We start from the raw sequence: 18,039 nt of genomic DNA on the forward strand, positions 1-18,039 counted from the left end.
GCAGGGTAAAACCTGGAGAAGGCAATGGCAACCCACTCCAGTACTCTTGCCTGGAAAACCCCACGGATGGAAGAGCCTGGTAGGCTGCAGTCCATGCGGTCTCGAAGAGTCGGACACGACTGAACGACTTCACTTTCACTTTTCACTTTCACGCATTGGAGAAGGAAATGGCAACCCACTCTAGGGTTCTTGCCTGGAGAATCCCAGGGATGGAGGAGCCTGGTGGACTGCTGTCTATGGGGTCGCACAGAGTCGGACACGACTGAAGAGACTTAGCAGCAGCAGCAACAGGGTAAAACCTGATCTCTTTTGATCCTGATCTGATATCTTCATGGCTCCAGTGAGATATTTGTAGGAAGGCTTGGGCAAAATAAGTATTTTTGTGAATTGCATTTATTCATGTCTGACCCACCACTATAAATAATCCAAAGTGGAGCATAAGGTCCAGCCACTGGTCAGTGGTAGTAATAAAAGCTGAAACTCAGTTGGACCAGGGACATGAGTGATATTCTTAATAAGAGTAGAGCTTGGATAGCCTCATTTCCTCTCCACAAAGCAACACATATGCACAGACCCAGGCATTGCAGTAAGAGAAAAGAAAATGTTAGACTGAGTTTGGGACCAGAAGGCTTTCACAGTGGGCCTCTCTAATCTCATCTCTATTTCTGCAAATCACTTCCCTCTTAGACTAATCCTTTGATAATTACCAGGCCCATCCATTCACAGCTGAAGTGGAGATGCTTCAGTATACTGAGAGGCATGGTGATATATGCAGTGGGCTGTCAGTGAAAGAAGCCAAGTCTCTTGTCTCAGCTGCAAAAGGTTTACCCTTTCCATGTTAAAGAAGGTTCAAATCAGAACACTTAACTTTGCAAGACTGGTGAGGAACCTCCATCAAAAATGAGAAGTAATGAGAAGAGATGAAGTTCGCAGGAGACCCCTATTATCTCTGCTCATAGCAGAGCAATTATTGGAATAATTGCTCTACTGTGAACATGAATCCCACACTTAAAGTTGTTTCCCCATTATTTTCATTATTCCAATTGATCGATGTCACTTCTAAAACTATTTGAAAGAAATATGGTCTTTCATTATAGTCTTCTATTTTTTAATGTAAGATTAAACCATGATATGCATTAAAGAAAATATAAGAAGCACTACTTATGTTTCAAACCATTGAAAGTATGGTTTGAATACAGTGAATAGGGCTATTCACTGTAAATTTTTTTGCTTCAAAATGTACAGCTAGAGAACTGAAAATTTTTGGTGTTTCCAGTTTGGGTTTCCTCTATACACATTAAAGGTGAAAGACATAGGAATCAAGTGAAGCAGGTGTAGAATGGGGCCACCAGGACATTAAGCCCTATGTCCCTAAGGACCGTTGTAGTTTGTCCCCATCCTCAGAGTTTTAGCCAGTTTAGCCAGTCTTAACCAATGAATCACCCAAAGGAAAAGTTCTGGACAGCAACAGTGTGCCATTAGAACACTTTCCTGATGACTGAAGCCCTGGCTGTTCTTTAAAATGTAGCCCCAGAAATGCTCTGAGTGCAAATGTTCAATTAGAACATATTTTGATAGGGCTTCTTAGTAATGAGGTCCTTGGTCAGTAAATTGGTGCGCTGTGGCTAAAAAGCCAATAGAGACATAGTTTCCTGGAGGGACAAGGCTCTCTGGATACTGACACAGCCAGAGTCCTCTGCAACATGAAAGTGTTCAATATTTCTCTCAACTCTTGAGAGAAATGCTTTGCTTATCAGTTTGGGAGGACATAATAATAAGAGCAGGGGCTTCCCAGGTGGCTCAGTAGTAAAGAATCCACCTGTCAATGCAGGAGATGCAGAAGATATAGGTTCAATCCCTGGAGGAAGACCCCTGGAGGAGGAAATGGTAACCCACTCCAGTATTCTTGCCTGGGAAATCCCATGGAGAGAGGAGCCTGGCATGCTACAGCCCATGGGGTTGCAAAGAATCAGACACAACTGAACACGGCATCACAGCACAAAAATTACAGCTAACATTTATTGGCCAGGTGACTGTGCTAAGTAAGCTATGAATGATCTCATTAACTCCTCACCATAAGCCCTATGAAGGAGACACACATACATTTTCTATATGAGGATGCTTAGATGTGTTAAGTGACTCACCCATGATCACAGGACTAGTAGAGCCCAGAACTGAAACCAAAACTGTCTGACCCTGGAGTCCATTCTCCTAACCCCGTGTGTATCTCTTCACCTGGGTCTAAGTAGACAGACTGGTACCCAGGGCTCACTTCCGATCCCGTGAAACTGCCATCATTAGTGAAAAGGGAACCATCAGATGGGTCCAGTTTGCCTATAGCTGCTTCATAGGGGATCCACATGCTTTTCTTGACTGACTCCCACCAGGGGAAGAAAGAGAGGAGAGAACAGGAGCCTGCCAACCTCGACAGATGGTGTGTAGGCTGTTTTGGAGATGAGGAGAGAGAGATTTTTGCTGGCTGACAAAGAACAAGGGAAAGAGATTGGAGGGAAGTGTGACATAAGCAGAAAGAGCTAAACTTGAAATATACATGGAAGAGAGGAAGATTGAGGGATGGGGACTGATCTAGGAGACAAATGGGTAAATAGACTTGAAAGAACATTTTTTTAAAATGCCACATAACTCCAATCTAGTGAGGAAAAGTGAGGGAGAACACACAGAAACGAGGGAAGCAAGCTTCTCTCCATAGAGTTTCTGCAGTTTCCCAGTGGAAAGATTCAAAAGACTCCCCCTACAAGGAATTAAGGATCCAAATTTACGTCCAAAGAAAAACTTGCCCTAGTCACTCTAGTTTGGAGTTAGCCTCATGGAAGAACAGAGCTGGAAACATCCTGAAGAAGCTGAGGATTATATCAGTTCCCATCCATCGTCAACCGAGTTCCAGAAAGCAGACAATAAGGTAAAATGGAATTTCTGTTCAGCTGAACCTCATGGATATAGATCATCTATTACCAAGCTGCAAGAATCCTCCCAAATCTTGGCTGACAGACTACTGGTGGTGTGATCAGTGTCCCACATACTCGCCTATCCTTTCCCTCCCGAGCTAGCTTAAATTATTTATGCACATGACTTAACATTAAGATGATTTATTCATGAGGTCACCTTGGGAGATAGGAGATAGACAACCTGCTTTCGTGAGGGTCTCTCTGGAGAGTGGCAGCTGCACAATGTGCTACTCCATCAGGCTCTGTGAGGACAAAATATCTCAATGTAGAGGCCTCTGTTTAAAATAATGATCAATGTTGCATAGGTCCCAAGTTGAGATGCATTTATATTGATATGGCTGCTTGGAGAGGGAAAAAAAAAGATTCCTCAGCACCAGACAGGGTAAGTCTGTGTTAAGGAGGACAGATCAGTACCTCTGACTGGGTGGATCTGCAACGAGCCAGAAGGTAATTTACCATCCTGAAGGTCATTTACCTTTGTCGGCCATGGTTCTTCTCTGGAAGAGATCAGGGACAACCAAATGAATCATTCTGCCATCTCTCTATACCATTTACTCTGGCCAGGGGCTTGGCCAGAGGTGAGGCTGGCTTGGGCCCTATTCTGGGAGGTTTTGTTGCTAAAGAACCTGATTACTGAATAGACTTTGTTGACAAATAGTCTCACCAGTTAGATAACTCTGGCAGAAAATCCTGCTGATTGCATCATAAGAAAATCTTTTCTTTTTCAGGTATCTTTTTTTCAGCTTTCTTAATAGCATCCTTTGGTCATTTGTTTGCCTTTTTGGAGTTAAATCTAACTGGAACTACTGCTTTCAGTTAAGGTCACATAATGTATAACTGCAATTCTCAATGTGCAGTAAGACTTGAAAATGTTTTGTCATAGTTAAAACTGCATTAAAGACATCAGTTGCATTTTTCCCTCCTCCTATACCCTGACCTTTTTCACTTCCCTGAGAATTCTCTTGCGCTACACATTTCCCTACAATTAACCTGTGTTTTGTCCTGAGTTAGCTTAATTGAAAACATCAAGCCAATAAAACTTAGAAAAGATGAGTGTTTTATAAAGATACAGGGGAAAGAGAAGGGTTTTATGTAAACCTATACACTTCAATTTCTGCTCTTAAAAAAAATAAGTATTCTCAGGAAGATAGGTGTGGGTTTATTTTCTACAAACAACCTACGCATAGTACTGAGTAGGCAGCTCTGAACTAGCACAGATGTAAAGTATAATGCATGCTCTAAGCAATCAAGGAGACTACCCAGGGATAAGACATGCATATCTCAGAAGCTAAGTGGTAATAAAAGAGTTAAATAGGTATCAAAGAGTTATTAGACAAAATATATTCATTTCCCATTGTGTGGAAAATTTTCCAGATATTCACAAGGCTCACTTCCTCACCTTCTTGCAGTCTTTCCTCAATGTCACCTCTTCATTGAGCCCCACCCTGACTATCCCATTTAATTTTGGAATGCTCCTTTGGTGTTCCAGTCTTCCCTACTATAGTTTTCCCATAGTGCTTTCTATCTTCTAACAACAACAACAACAAAAAAGCTCATTAATTTACTAGGATTTGGGTTCTTTTCTGTCTCTCCCACAAAAATACAAGTTCCATAAGGGGCAGGGATTTTAATTTTTGTCCACTTTGTTCACTGTTATATCTTTAGCTCCTAGAAAGTGAACAGGACTTTGGAGAAACAACAAATATGTGTTATTTGTATTGCATGACCTTGAAGTTGAGTTAGATAGAATGAATGTAAAACTAAAGATTCATACACCATGATCTAGTGGGATTTATCTCAGGGATGCAAGGATTTTTCAATATCCACAAGTAAATCAGTGTGATATACCTCATTAACAAATTGATGAATAAAAACCATATGGTTATCTCAATAGATGCATAAAAAGCTTTCAATAAAATTCAACATCCATTTGTCAAAAATGGAAAGTGAGCATAGAGGGAACATACCTCAACATAATAGAAGTCCTATATGACAAACCCACATCTAACATCACACTCAGCAGTAAAAAACTGAAAGCATTTTCTCTAAGATCAGGAACAAAACAAGGATGTTCACTCTCAGCACTTTTATTCAACATAGTTTTGGGAGTCCTACCCATGGTAATCAGAGAAGAAAAAGAAATTTAAAAATCCAAGTTGGAAAAGAAGTAAAATTGTCACTGTTAGCTGATGACATGATACTATACATAGAAAAATCCTAAAGATGCTACCAGAAAGTTACTAGAGCTCATCAATGAATGCAATGAAGTACCAGGATACAAAATTAATATACAAAAAAATCTGCAGCATTTCTATATGCTAAGAACAAAAGTCCATGCACCACAACCAGAGATGCCTGGGCGCTGCAACTACTGAGCCCATGCACCACAACGAGAGAAGCCCAAGCAACACAATGAAGATCCGACACAGCCAGAAAGAAAAAAAAAAATGGGACCTAATTAAATTTTAAAAGCTTTTACACAGCAAAGAAAACCATAAACAAATGAAAAGACAATCCACATAATGGGAGAAAATATTTGTAAACAATGTGACCCACAAGAGATTAATCTCCAAAATATACAAACAACTCATGCAGCTCAATATTAAAAAACAACAGTCAAAAGTGGGCAGAATTACCCTTCAATAAAAAATAAATACATTTATTTTTTTTTAATGTGGGCAGAAGATCTAAATAGACATTTCTTTAAAGAAGATATACAAATGGCCAAAAAGTACATGAAAAGGTGCCTAACATCATTACTTATCAGAGAAAAGCAAATCAAATCTACGATGGTCTCACACCAGTCAGAATGGTAATCACTGAAAAGTCTACAAACCTCTCCAGTAAATGCTGGAGAGGATGTGAAGAGGGAAACCTTCTATACTATTGGTGGGAATGTAAATTGGTACAGCCACTATGGAGAATAGGATGGATGTTCCTTAAAAAACTAAAAATAGAATTACCATATGGTCCATCAATCTCAACCCTGGGCAGACATCCAGAGAAAACCATACTTCAAAAAGACACATGTACCCCAAAGTTCAAAGCAGCATTATTTACAACAGCAAAGACATGGAATCCAGCTAAATATCCATTGATGGATGAAAGGATAAAGAAAGTGTGGTACATATATATAAAGAAATATTATTCAGCCATAAAAAAAATGAAATAATGACATTTCATTATGGATGGACCTAGAGATTTCATACTAAGTGAAGTCAGAGGAAGACAAATACATGTGATATCACTTATATGTGGAATCTAAAAAAACATGATAGAAATGAGCTTATTTACAAAATAGAAACAGATTCACAGATTTTGAAAGCAAACTTATGGATATCAAAGGGGAAATGTTGGTGGGGGAATGAATTAGGAGTTTGGGATTAACATATATACACTACTATATACAAAACAGATAAGCAACAAAGACCTACTATATAGCACAAGGAACTCTACACATATCCCATAATAACCTAAATGGGAAAAGAATCTGAAAAAGAATAGATATATGTACAGATGAATCACTTTGCTGTACATTTGAAACTAATAAAACATTGTAGAGCAACTATAATTCAATATAAAATTTAAGAAATAAATAAAAAGAAAGGAAGAATGATTAGTTATAGTACCTGCTGTAAGGAACTCAGAATGACACTGACAATGAAGATAAACACTAATAACAACAACATTGATAGTTGTTATTTATAGAGCACTTATTTTGGGCCTATCACTGTGCTAAGCTCATTATTTCATTTAATTTCCACAATAATCCTTTTAAATAGAAATTAACTCTCTTATATTGATAAGAAAACAAAGGCTCAGAAAATTTAAATCATCGGCCCCAGATAACATAGCAGGAAAGTGGTTATTGTGTGAGTTTCAGTGCAAGACTCTTTCACCTCAGAATCCATGACTTTTCTATTGTTTTAATTATAGAACTTTTCCAAGCATATATAAAATTAGAATCATGTTATGAAACCCTCTGTATTCACTGCTCATCTTCAACCAACAACCATAAATCCATAGCCAACCTGGTTGTCAGAGGTCATGATTTTAACCACTTACTATATGAAGAAACAAGTGAAACAGAAATTTGACTCCTTATGAGCAGAGTCTACACAAAAAGCCTCCAGAAGGCACACTTTGATTAAACTCCCCTCCTTTCCTTTCTCAACTCCTCACCAGCTCATCATCCAGGTTTCATGTGAAGCCCCAGGGGATGGACTACCCTGTCTCTTCTCTGTTCCTAACCCTATGCTCAGGATTCACGAGGCCTGATGCAAAGGAAAGTTGAGTGAGCACTCATTTGGGTGAGTATATATGCTTAGGTTGGCAAGAAGGAACTTTCCACTAAGCCTCATTACACAGGGTTCAGAGTCCAGAGGAACAAGTTCAGGAAAGCAGACCCTTGAAGTAACCAAGGACTAAGACCAGGTATCCTTTTGGGGTTCTGGTGCCGGGGGCTGATGGTGAGCCTGGATGCACCATCAGCATTTGGGGGCTAAGAGGTGGGTACACAATACTATGGCTGGAAACAGCAGACTTAGGACATCACAGAACTTGGGTATAAAAGGGGTGCTGGGAAGGCTTACTTCCTAAAGATGCTGATGTAATTTTGAGCAGCTCTTTCTAACAGGAGAGCAAGTCCACGGAGGTCCCTGCTGCTGTCTTTCTTCCCCTGACTTCTCCAAGTGGTTGAGAGGAAGAATCAGGAATTTACGTTAGACAGACCTAACTTGGGTTCATACCCTGCCTCTCGCACTTATGTGACCTCAAACCAATAAAAAACTTGCCTAAATCTCAGCTTCCCGATCTAAAAGGGGGCAGCTTGTATAGTGTACATTTGTAGGGTGTCTAACATGATGCCAAACTCCAATACTTTGGCTACCCGGTGTGAAGAATTGATTCATTAGGAAAAAACCCTGATGCTGGGAAAGATTGAAGGCAGGAGGAGAAGGGGACGACAGAGGATGAGATGGCTGGATGGCATCACTGACTTGATGGACAGGAGTTTGAACAAGCTCCGGGAGTTGGTGAAGAACAAGGAAGCCTAGCATGCTGCAGTCCATGGGGTCGCAAAGAGTTGGACACGACTGAGCGACTGAACTGAACATGATGCCTGGAACAAGTTAATTCTCTGGGAATTGGGGTTGGAATGTTCTCCCTTTCTGTCATGTGACACTTTAGCATTCATTAATGAAGACAGTGCGGAGATCCCCAGTGAAATGTGCCTATAACTGATATTATTCATATTTTTACAAAGGAGGAAACTGAAGTAACAAAGAATCCTGATTGGATTGTTAAGTCCCAGTGACCCACATCCCACTCGCATTTTGGAAGAGAGCCAAGATCTTGAACCCAATTCCCTCTCACTCCTCAATTCTTTCTCACTCTCCAGGGTCATAACTTTGACTTTCTGTTATGTCCACATTAACACCTTTGAAGGCACTGACCTGTTCTCAGTGTCTCCTACGGTACCGTGTCATCCTCAGGCTGTAACAGTTCAGGAGCAAGAAACTGAACACCTTCCCTTCCACAAGCACTTTAAGCCTGAGAGCTCAGTTGCTAAGTAATGTCCCACTCTTTGTGACCCCATGGACTGTAGGCCACCAGGCTCCTCTGTCCATGGGATTCTCCAGGCAAGAAGACTGGAGTGGGTTGCCATTTCCTCCTCCAGGGGATCTTCCAGACCCAGAGATGGAACTTGTGTCTCCTGCATTGGTAGGCAGATTCTTTACCACTGAGCCACCTGGGAATCCCCAAGCACTGTATCTATGTCTATAAATACATATACACACACAGACACACAACAACATGTATAGATGTATACATACAGTGTATGTACATCTATCATATATATGTGTGCTCAGTCACTACAGCTGTGTCCAACTCTTTGCAACTCCATGGACCGTAGCCCACCAGGCTCCTCTGTCTATGGAATTCTCCAGGCAAGAATACTGGAGTGGGTTGCCATTTCCTTCTCCAATATCATATATATATATATGTGTGTGTGTGAGTGTGTGTGTATACACACACATATAATATATACATACATTGCTTATAGTAATGTAAGCATCATTAGTCTCTCTTCTCCTTTCTTTCTGTTAATAATAGAACCAAGGGCCAAGGAGGTGTTGTAACTTGCCAAAAGCCAGTGTTGGAATTGTATCATCCAGCCAGCCCACCTTGGCCCTTCAGGGGTACCTCCCATGCTCAGGAACAATGAGGCAGTTGAGAGTAGGGTAGAGACACAAGGGCCAAGCTATTGCATTCCATACCAAGGTGTCAGCAGGATGGTCAGATTTTCAACTCAGTCTGACATTCCGTAGGCACAAAATTCTACACCTAATTGCTCTCCATGAATCATCATTGTCAGGTTGTTTTGCTAAGCATATTTTGTGTTTAAGTACAGCAAAATCTTTCAGAGGTTCAGGCGGTCATTATAATAAATTCTCTGATGAACAGGGGCAATGATCACAGGCCCTCATATGTACGAGAGAATCCTCAGGGACTGAGGTAGCATGGCTCCTGAACAGGCTATGTCTGCTGGAGCTGTTGTTCGTCCCAGAAATAAATTTCCAGAGCCTCGTTACTGGAGGAGAGGCTGTCTGATAGAGTCGGTAACAGGCTCTAGAGGCAGATTGCCTGGGTTCAAATCCCACTCCACCACTTTCAAACTCTGGGATCTTGAGCAAATTACCAGCCTCTCAGTATGTCAGTTTCATCCTCCATGATGGGGATAATAAAAATATCTGATTCATGGCTTGTTCTGAGAAGTAAACAAGTTAGTGCATATTAAAAGCAAAATGCAGAGTCATGCCTGGGAAATAGTAAATGCTTAACAAATAATGGCTATTATACCAAACACATCTGCAGACGATGAGATATCCCCCACGTTTAGTATTTCCCTCAACTCCACACTCAACTTTGTTCATTCTCTTTGAGAAATTTAACTTGTGGTAGAGCTGGGCTGCACTATCACCCTTGCCCAGCAGGTATCACTCACCCCCTTGTGGCAATGTTCTCCCTACCAAATTTGTCACAATAAGCTTTTAGCAATAAAATAAACTTAAGGTCCAGACATACTGGAAATATTTGGTTAAACAAAAATGAAACTATTTCTTTATTGCAGAACTTTTCAGAATGTCTAACATGTTACATATATTGTAAACCTATAATCATGAAGGAGGGGATGGGCATAAGAGGGGAAGAATACTGGGTTCCCCAACTTTTCCAAGCCCAGAACCTTTTCTTCTACATGACATTCATTCACTGCTTAGGGGACATTAATGTTCTACCAAACTGAGTTGGATAACACTTCATCTGTGTGTGCTAAGTTGCTTCTGTCATGTCCAGCTCTTTGCGACCCCATGGACTGTAGCCCACTAGGCTCCTCTGTCCATGGAACTCTCCAGGCAAGAGTACCAGAGTGGCTGCCATGCCCTCCCTTGCCTCAAAGTGTAGTCTTTATATCATCTGCTTGTTAAAAATGCAGTTTTCTGAATTTCACACAAGCCCTACAGAATCAGACTCTGAAGGGCTGAAGATTCTGCATTTTAACAAGCTCCCCAGGTGCACATTAAATTTTGAGAATGACGACCTTAAAGAAAACACAGCCCAAAAAAAAAAAAAGAAAACACAGCCCTAATTTTGGAATTCTATACATCTGAAATCTTGAATACTAAATTTTCCTTAATAGGAAGAATATTCATTAACTTCCCAGAAGCCCCTATTTTAATGAAAAGTAGGTACAGTGGGATAACTAGTGAGGTTTGTCTGTTGGTTTAATTGCATAAACAGTAAAGGTTTTCCCTGTGCTCGATATTGTGCCAAGGAGCTAGAGATACAATGCCCAGACCCTGCCTTCAAGGTGTTTACCATCTATAATTATGAAGGGTACTGGGGACCCTTAGGGCCCCCCGGGTGGCGTTAGTGGTAAAGAACCCACCTGCCAACTCAGCAGATGTAAGAGACAAGGGTTTGATCCCTGGGTTGGGAAGATTCCCTGGGGGAGGGCATAGCAACCTACTCTAGTATGCTTGCTTGGAGAATCCTGTGGACAGAGGAGCCTGGCGAGCTATAGTTCATAGGGTTGCGCAGAGTCGGACATGACTGAGCAACTTAGCATGCACACACGGAGACACTCTGCCTCCTGCCTGGAATCGCTGTAGGGCTTTGGCTGCAGTCACTCAGCAGTCAAGTTCACATAGGATGCAAGGGGCTCATTTTAGCAATTAAAGTAAGGAGTAAGCATGTGTGCTCAGCTGTGTCTGACTCTTTGTGACCCCACGGACTGTAGCCTGCCAGGCTCCCCGTCCATAGGATTTCCCAGACAAGAATACTGGAATGGGTTGCCATTTCCTACTCCAGGGAATCTTCCTGACCCAGGGATCGAACTCTTGCATCTCCTGCATCAGCAGGCAGATTCTTTACCACTGCACCACCTGGGAAGCCTCAATTGGGGAGAAAAAGTATTAATTTCTCTCTTAAATGGCTCAGTCACAAATGAAGATTGGGGAGGCGGGTGTCTGTTTTTGATATCCTGGGGGAAAATGCAGTAGGAAACTGAACAAAGAAAGCAAACGAAGTAAACGATGAGAGTGGGAAGTAATGGGCAAGGAAACCTAATAGGGAGATGAGTTGGGGGAAGGAAAAAAAAACCCTGCTGACTCTGTTCGGTTTAAGGTGAGAAGTAACAGGAATAGAATGTCAAATTGCTGAGTCCTGCAGACCTAAACCAAAAGCCTTCTCTGAGCTGTTCAGCTTTTCCCCTCTACAGTCGTTAATTAAATATTGCCTAAAAATAAAGAAAAAAAATACAAAGGTTTTTTTTTTTTTTTTTTTTTTTAGTTAAACAGAATGCATATCCTGAGACTATAATGGGGTGGGGTATCTGGCTGACCTACACAGGCATGAATGTGGAGCAGGTCAATAGAGGGCTTATCTCTGTTTTAAACTTTTCATAATCACTCCTAAATTCATGTGTAGTTTTTAGAGCATTTTATTTTCATATGTAGTCTCTTTGCCCTAACTAGCAATAAATGAAAATATATGGAATTTCCCTTTCAGTGTGGTTTATGCAGAACTATAAACTGGAGGATCAGATGATTCTAAAGGACATCCTATGTAGTATTTGAAATCCAAAAATCATCTACGTGTACAACAGGAGAACTGAGCAGGCAAAGCTCAGGAGTTTCCCCAAATCAGGGCAGCTCAACAATTCAGTGTCCTTTGCACTATTCTCCTCGTTTATCCAGGTGATATCTTTGTAATAAGCTGTTCACTCTCTTGCACATGAAGCTTGCTATATTGGTAGCTTCCTAAGTCTTTTCCTACTCCTGTCATCACAACAGTGTCTGTGTCCCCAGCTCAGTCATAGGTATCTCTATGATCAAATATCTGACTCCAGCACCTGAGGCCACAGTAAGTCCATTTTCCTTTTTCCCTCTGTTCTCCTATGTGGAGCAGGGCTGCCACTAAATAAGAATTTAACCGTCTAAAAGCCATGACAGAGCTATCACTGGCCCTGTGCTCTTCTGCTGTTTGCCTGAGCAAAATCCATCACGACTCTACATGCATATGGCGTGTGTCAACTGTTTTAAAATTAGCCAATTTTCCTAAGCATAAAAATGGATTTTTGTCATATCACACGAACCATATATCACAGAAACAAACCGGTTTTTGTTGTGGCTTTTTTTTCTTTCCAAAATGCATTAAGTCTTTTTAAGTCACTGCCAAATCCATTTCGCTCACTGCATTTTTGAGATACATTTAAAGAAACCAAGCAGAGGGGCAAAAAAGAAGAAGAAAAAAAAAAAACTCATCCAGTGCTGTCACCTGGAGAGAAATCTAGTTCATTATCAAGCCAACCATGCCTAAGAGGCTGGGTTGCTACACCTGCTTTTCAGTAATAAGTACTGCATATGTATGCTGCCCTGCACTGAAAGTTTGGGATAGGGCAAAAATAATTAAAATGGTAAAAAAAAAAAAAATGGTGATAAAGAAAAAGATCCGTCACTTATTGAGCACTCTCTGTGTACCCCGACATTAAATGCTAATTCTGCATTATTTCATTTCATACTCAAAACTATCCTATGAGTACACAATACATCCATTTTACAGATGTGGAAACTGAGGCTTACATAGGTACCTTGGCAAGGTCACATACTTAGTAATGACAAGGCTTACCAATGACTTAAACCCAAGTTAGTAGTCCCTGAGCCTATTCTCTTGATGATTAGGTCATCTTATCTGTAAGTGAGAGCTTATTCAACTTCTGGAGAGATAATACTGAGATATCAGTAAGCATCTAGGCCAATTCTTATGCTGCAGCTTTCTCTTAACAAAGGTTATAGGGGTGTTGTCACGGGCTCAGTTGCTTTAGGTTCTTCTCAGTCAAATAAATCCCCACTTAGCTTGGCAAGAGGAAGAGAAGGAGATGAGGCATCCTATGTCCTCCCACCAGGAGCACAAGGCACTGTTTCGAAGGGCTGTGGATTAGAGCAAGCCTCTGGACAATTCTGTGCGAGGCCCTGCATGGTATTTCCAAACCTTGCTAAAGTCAAGAGTGAGGCAGCAAATGTACTGAATAGGCAGCTGTCAGTGTGGTCCCTTTTGAGGGGGCCTACAGTTCCTCTCAAAAGGGGGAAAAAAAAAACACCAAGTCTCCTACTTAGGTTAAAATCTGTGAATTTCTCTTTCAAAATGCTCAAGTGTTAATTGAGAGGGCAGCACATTAAATCGTTATTAGTCATTAATACTTCAGCACAAATTAGTTGATCAGGTTACTGAGAGGTGTGAAGGGCCCTGAGGAAAAGATATCATTTTGACGGAGGTGATGGGGAGTTGAATGGGTGGGGCAGGGAGGGAGGGAAGGAGGAAGGACCATAGTGTATCTCACTCACTCACTCACATCCACACACACACACACACCCTCTGCTTTCCCTTTGGAGCCTGCCGGGACTGTACTCACAGGTAAGGCTTTTAAGAAAGGTTCCAGCCACTCCTCAGCATCTTCCAGGCAAGAATCTTGCCTGCGCCTCCACGGCCAGAGGGCGTGTAACACAGCCGTCTGCCTCTAGGGGTCCCCAGTGCCCCGAGGCTTCAGGAGGATGCTGACCTTGCTCTGTTATCCCGCAGGGCTCACATCCCAAAGGGCGAAGATTGCGGAAAGGGAAAGAGGCGCGTGCTGGGAGCACCCCCCAGGACCCCCTCACCCGCCGGGAACAGTGCTCATCTACCTCCCCAGCTCCTGCCTGTCGGCGCATTTATAATATGCTAAATGGCTGAACACGGAGTGAGGGGGAGGCAGAAATTAACTGCCCCCGCACTCCGCACTGAGTGCTTAAGCATTCTTATACCTCAAGGGGATTCCAAGGACTTCCCTCTGCAGCCCCACCCGGCACTCTTCCCGGAAGCCCCATCTCAGCTATCTGACTACTCCAAAGCGGGAATCGCCGCAGGCTCAGCCCGGACTCAGCTGCTGCCCTCAGAGTGAGGGTCAGAGCAGGGTCCCCCCTGCTGCTGGGGCTGGACTCTGATGGCCAGACCCTCTCTGAGGTTGGGTCTGAGGGAGGGAAAGGACAGATAATGGACGAGGACCACAGCCTGGCTCCTGGGAGACCTGGGTGTCCTATGAAAGCAGAGTCACTGAAGGCCAGAGAGTCCAGAGATTTTTTTTGAAAATCTCACAACTGAGGAACATCGGGAAATGGAAGAAACTTTGAGAAAGGCACTATTCTTCCCCATCTACGCTTGAACAGGCTGCAGGGTTGGCAGCAAGACTCCGGTTCTCTAACCCATTATGTGTCTTGGGTTTGCATCCCAGCTCCACTAGTCACTCTAGCTGTGAGATCTTGGGTAACTGACTTAACCTCTAAGTATTCATTTTTTTCATCTTTATAGTGGGAACAGTGACATCTATTGCATGTGAAGGCTCAGTCACTCAGTCATGTTTCACTCTGTCACCCCATGAACTGCAGCCTGTCGGCTCTTTTCCAGGCAAGAATGCTGGAGTGGGTTGCCATTTCCTCCTCCAGGGGATCTTCCAGACCCAGAGATCGAACTTGCATCTCCTGCATTGGCAGGCAGATTCTTTACCTGGGAAGCCCATCTATTGCAAGGGAAGTGGTCATAACTAAAAGATTGCATGACTAGTACATTCAGTGCCCAGCACTGTGCCTGACACACCACAGGCATTTGTTCATAGGTATTGAATTTCACACATGACTGAGAAGAAGAGGGATTCATCCTAGGCTCCCTTCACAGGTGTGTCAGCATTAATGATGATCTTATATTTTAAAATCAATTTTAGTAAATGAATCATAAGCCCAGTGTTTTAAAGGAGCTCTGTAGCACGGTGATTTTCAACGTGTTTTTAAACAGCCTTTAGGTCCCAAAGAGGTGTCTCAAGGATCACTTGCAGTTGAAGAAAGAACTGACAGGTGGGGAGGCTCCGGGCCCCCAGACCTGCTCCAGTCAAAGACATCTGCTTTTATCTGTTTCACATATTGGGGTTCTGGGTAAGGATTTATTTGATTAATCTTCTACTGCTTTTTAAAAAGGTTAAAAATGCTGGCAATATGCCTTTGTGTAATTCAGGGAAACCTTTCCTCCAAGCATAAGGACACTCACCTCTTATTTCATTTGTTTTGCAAGCCTGCTCTTTTGAAAATGGAATACACCTGTATTCAGAAGCAGAGGCACTTACATTCAGCCCACACATCTTAAGTACCCAATATGTGTAAAGCATTGCACTTAAAACTTTGCAGCACCAACCTTTTGACCTGCTCCAGAAATACCCTGAGGGTTTAACAATGCTTCCATCCCACTCCTAACCGATTTAGCCTTGTCCTCAAAGCAGTTACCCCGACCTTGACCACAAACGTGCCCTTTCCCCTGCATGCTACCTAAGACAATGATCACATTGAAAGTCCAGTGTCGAAGAGCATGGGCCTTGGGATCTGATAGATCTGAGTTCAAACCTGAGCTCTGCCACTTCTAAGCTGAGTGACCTCAGGTTATTTTATGTCCCTGAACTTAAATTTCTTCAACTATAAACAGAAGATAACAACCCTTCTCAAAGTGTTGTTAGATGATTAAATGAGTGATGCCTGGCGAGCACTTCACATGGTAACTGCTGCCAGCCAGTTCTGGATGCTCTGGCATCTAATAGCAAATACTGAAGCTAGTACCTGACCCTCACTGATGGTAGCTAAATGCCATTTCTGTTCTCGAAGGAAGTCAATGTCTTGTGAGATTTAATACTTAGGGACACAAAACCAGTAGCTGTCATTTTCTCAATGCCTATTGCGTGGCAGGTACATTGCTGATGTTTTTCAAACATCGTCTTTAATCTTCATGATGTTTGTACTTCATGATATGAGGGGATATCCGCTTCATCTTACTATATGGGCAAACTGAAGCTCAGAGAGGTTGTGTAATATATCCAAGGTCACACAGCTAGTGAGTGACCAGGACTAGATCAAAGCCCAGTTTGTCCGACCCCGAAATCAGGAGCCTTTTCTCCCCACCTTGCTGACTCTCAGAACTTTTCCTGTGAGGAAAGCAGAGGGCATGGCACAGGGGCAAGAGTCTCTGGGCTTTGCCTTCCCCGATTTCAGTCTGTAAACAGGAATGATACTTCATAAGGTTATAGTAAAAAATTAAATGAGAAAATATAGGTTTCAAAAAAAGCCTAGTACAGTGTTTATCAAGCATGCTTCAGATGTATATTAAATAGGTGAGAACTTGCCCCCTCCCAGGTTTTATCTGCTCTCCAAATCACTTATTTTTTTTAATCTTTTTACCAGAAATATTTATAGAAAAGATACATATGTATGTATGTGTATCTGTGTGGAGTGTCGCATGTGAACATATATGTATATGTGTATATATGTGTATGTATATATACATATATATGAAAAATTACAGCACAGACTACCATCCAGGTCAACTGTCAGCATCTCAGAAGCACTGCCCTCTGTATACCCCTCCCTGGTCAAATTCCCATTTCTCCCTCCAGTCCAATTCACTTCTTGTCTTGTTAAAAAATAATTTTCCTTTCCCCTTTCGCTCATGCCACTGGCGCCTCTCCAGCCTTTTTGCTGTGCCTGTGCCTGCCACTTAACTAAGGTTCTGAGTGACACGTCATTCCCAGGAGAGACAGGAAATCAAGTGGTTCGGCAGAGCAGGGACACACATGTGTGTGTATGAGTGTGTGTCCACACCTCCTACCTCTGCGGAGAGCCGCCAATCAGTCATCCTATGAGATATGTCTTAACCCCAAAGACCAGAAGGACAAATGGACTGATGGGAGAGAGGTCTGCAAATATTGGGGCCATCTTCTGCTTCCTAGCACTTGCACTGTACCCCCCTCCCCCAGCCCTGGACCAAATCTGGTACCTTCAGTGGTGGTGGATGGTCATTACATTACAGCCACCAGAACTTGGTTACTGAGTCCACAATTTCTTTTCTTTAGACCCAAGATTCTATCCCACCTGGAATTTCCAGGTGGTGCTAGTGGTAAAGAACCCACCTGCCAATGCAGGAGACATAAGAGATACAGGCTCCATGCCTGGATCAGGAAGATCCCCTGGAGGAGGGCATGGCACCCCACTCCAGTATTCTTGCCTGGAGAATCCCATGAATGGAGGAGCCTGGTGGGCTACAGTCCATGGGGTCTCAAAGAGGCAGACACTAGCGCACACACATGCAACTGATAGATTCATTTCCAATTTAAATGTTCCCTTCTCAAAGACACATTCCCTAACCACCACCTCAATCACTCTCTCCTACTGTACTCTATTTTTATGCTTTTCTTCATTATCAGCACTGAAAATATCTCATTTCTGTGTCTACATATTTCTCTTTACAGATATATAGTAATAAGCAATATAGACTCAGTATCTAAACTGGGTTAGAATGTCAGCCACCTCTTACTAGCTGTGTAACTTTGGACAAATTGTTTAACCTCCCTGGGCTTCCAATTCATCATCTGTAAAATGGGAATATAAGATTTATTAAAATGAGAATGATAGAATCATGACATGAAGGCAATGAGTTAATATATGTA

At 42.2% G+C, this 18,039-nt stretch overlaps 1 protein-coding gene across 1 annotated transcript in view; it reads right to left on the reverse strand.

Moving 5' to 3' along the window:
- BRINP2 (BMP/retinoic acid inducible neural specific 2) overlaps positions 1–18,039 on the reverse strand; it is a 119,380-nt gene that overhangs the window by 92,597 nt on the left and 8,744 nt on the right. The window lies entirely within an intron of this gene.

The sequence above is a fragment of the Cervus canadensis genome, chromosome 13 (assembly GCF_019320065.1).
Source record: "Cervus canadensis isolate Bull #8, Minnesota chromosome 13, ASM1932006v1, whole genome shotgun sequence".
Lineage (NCBI taxonomy): Eukaryota > Metazoa > Chordata > Mammalia > Artiodactyla > Cervidae > Cervus > Cervus canadensis.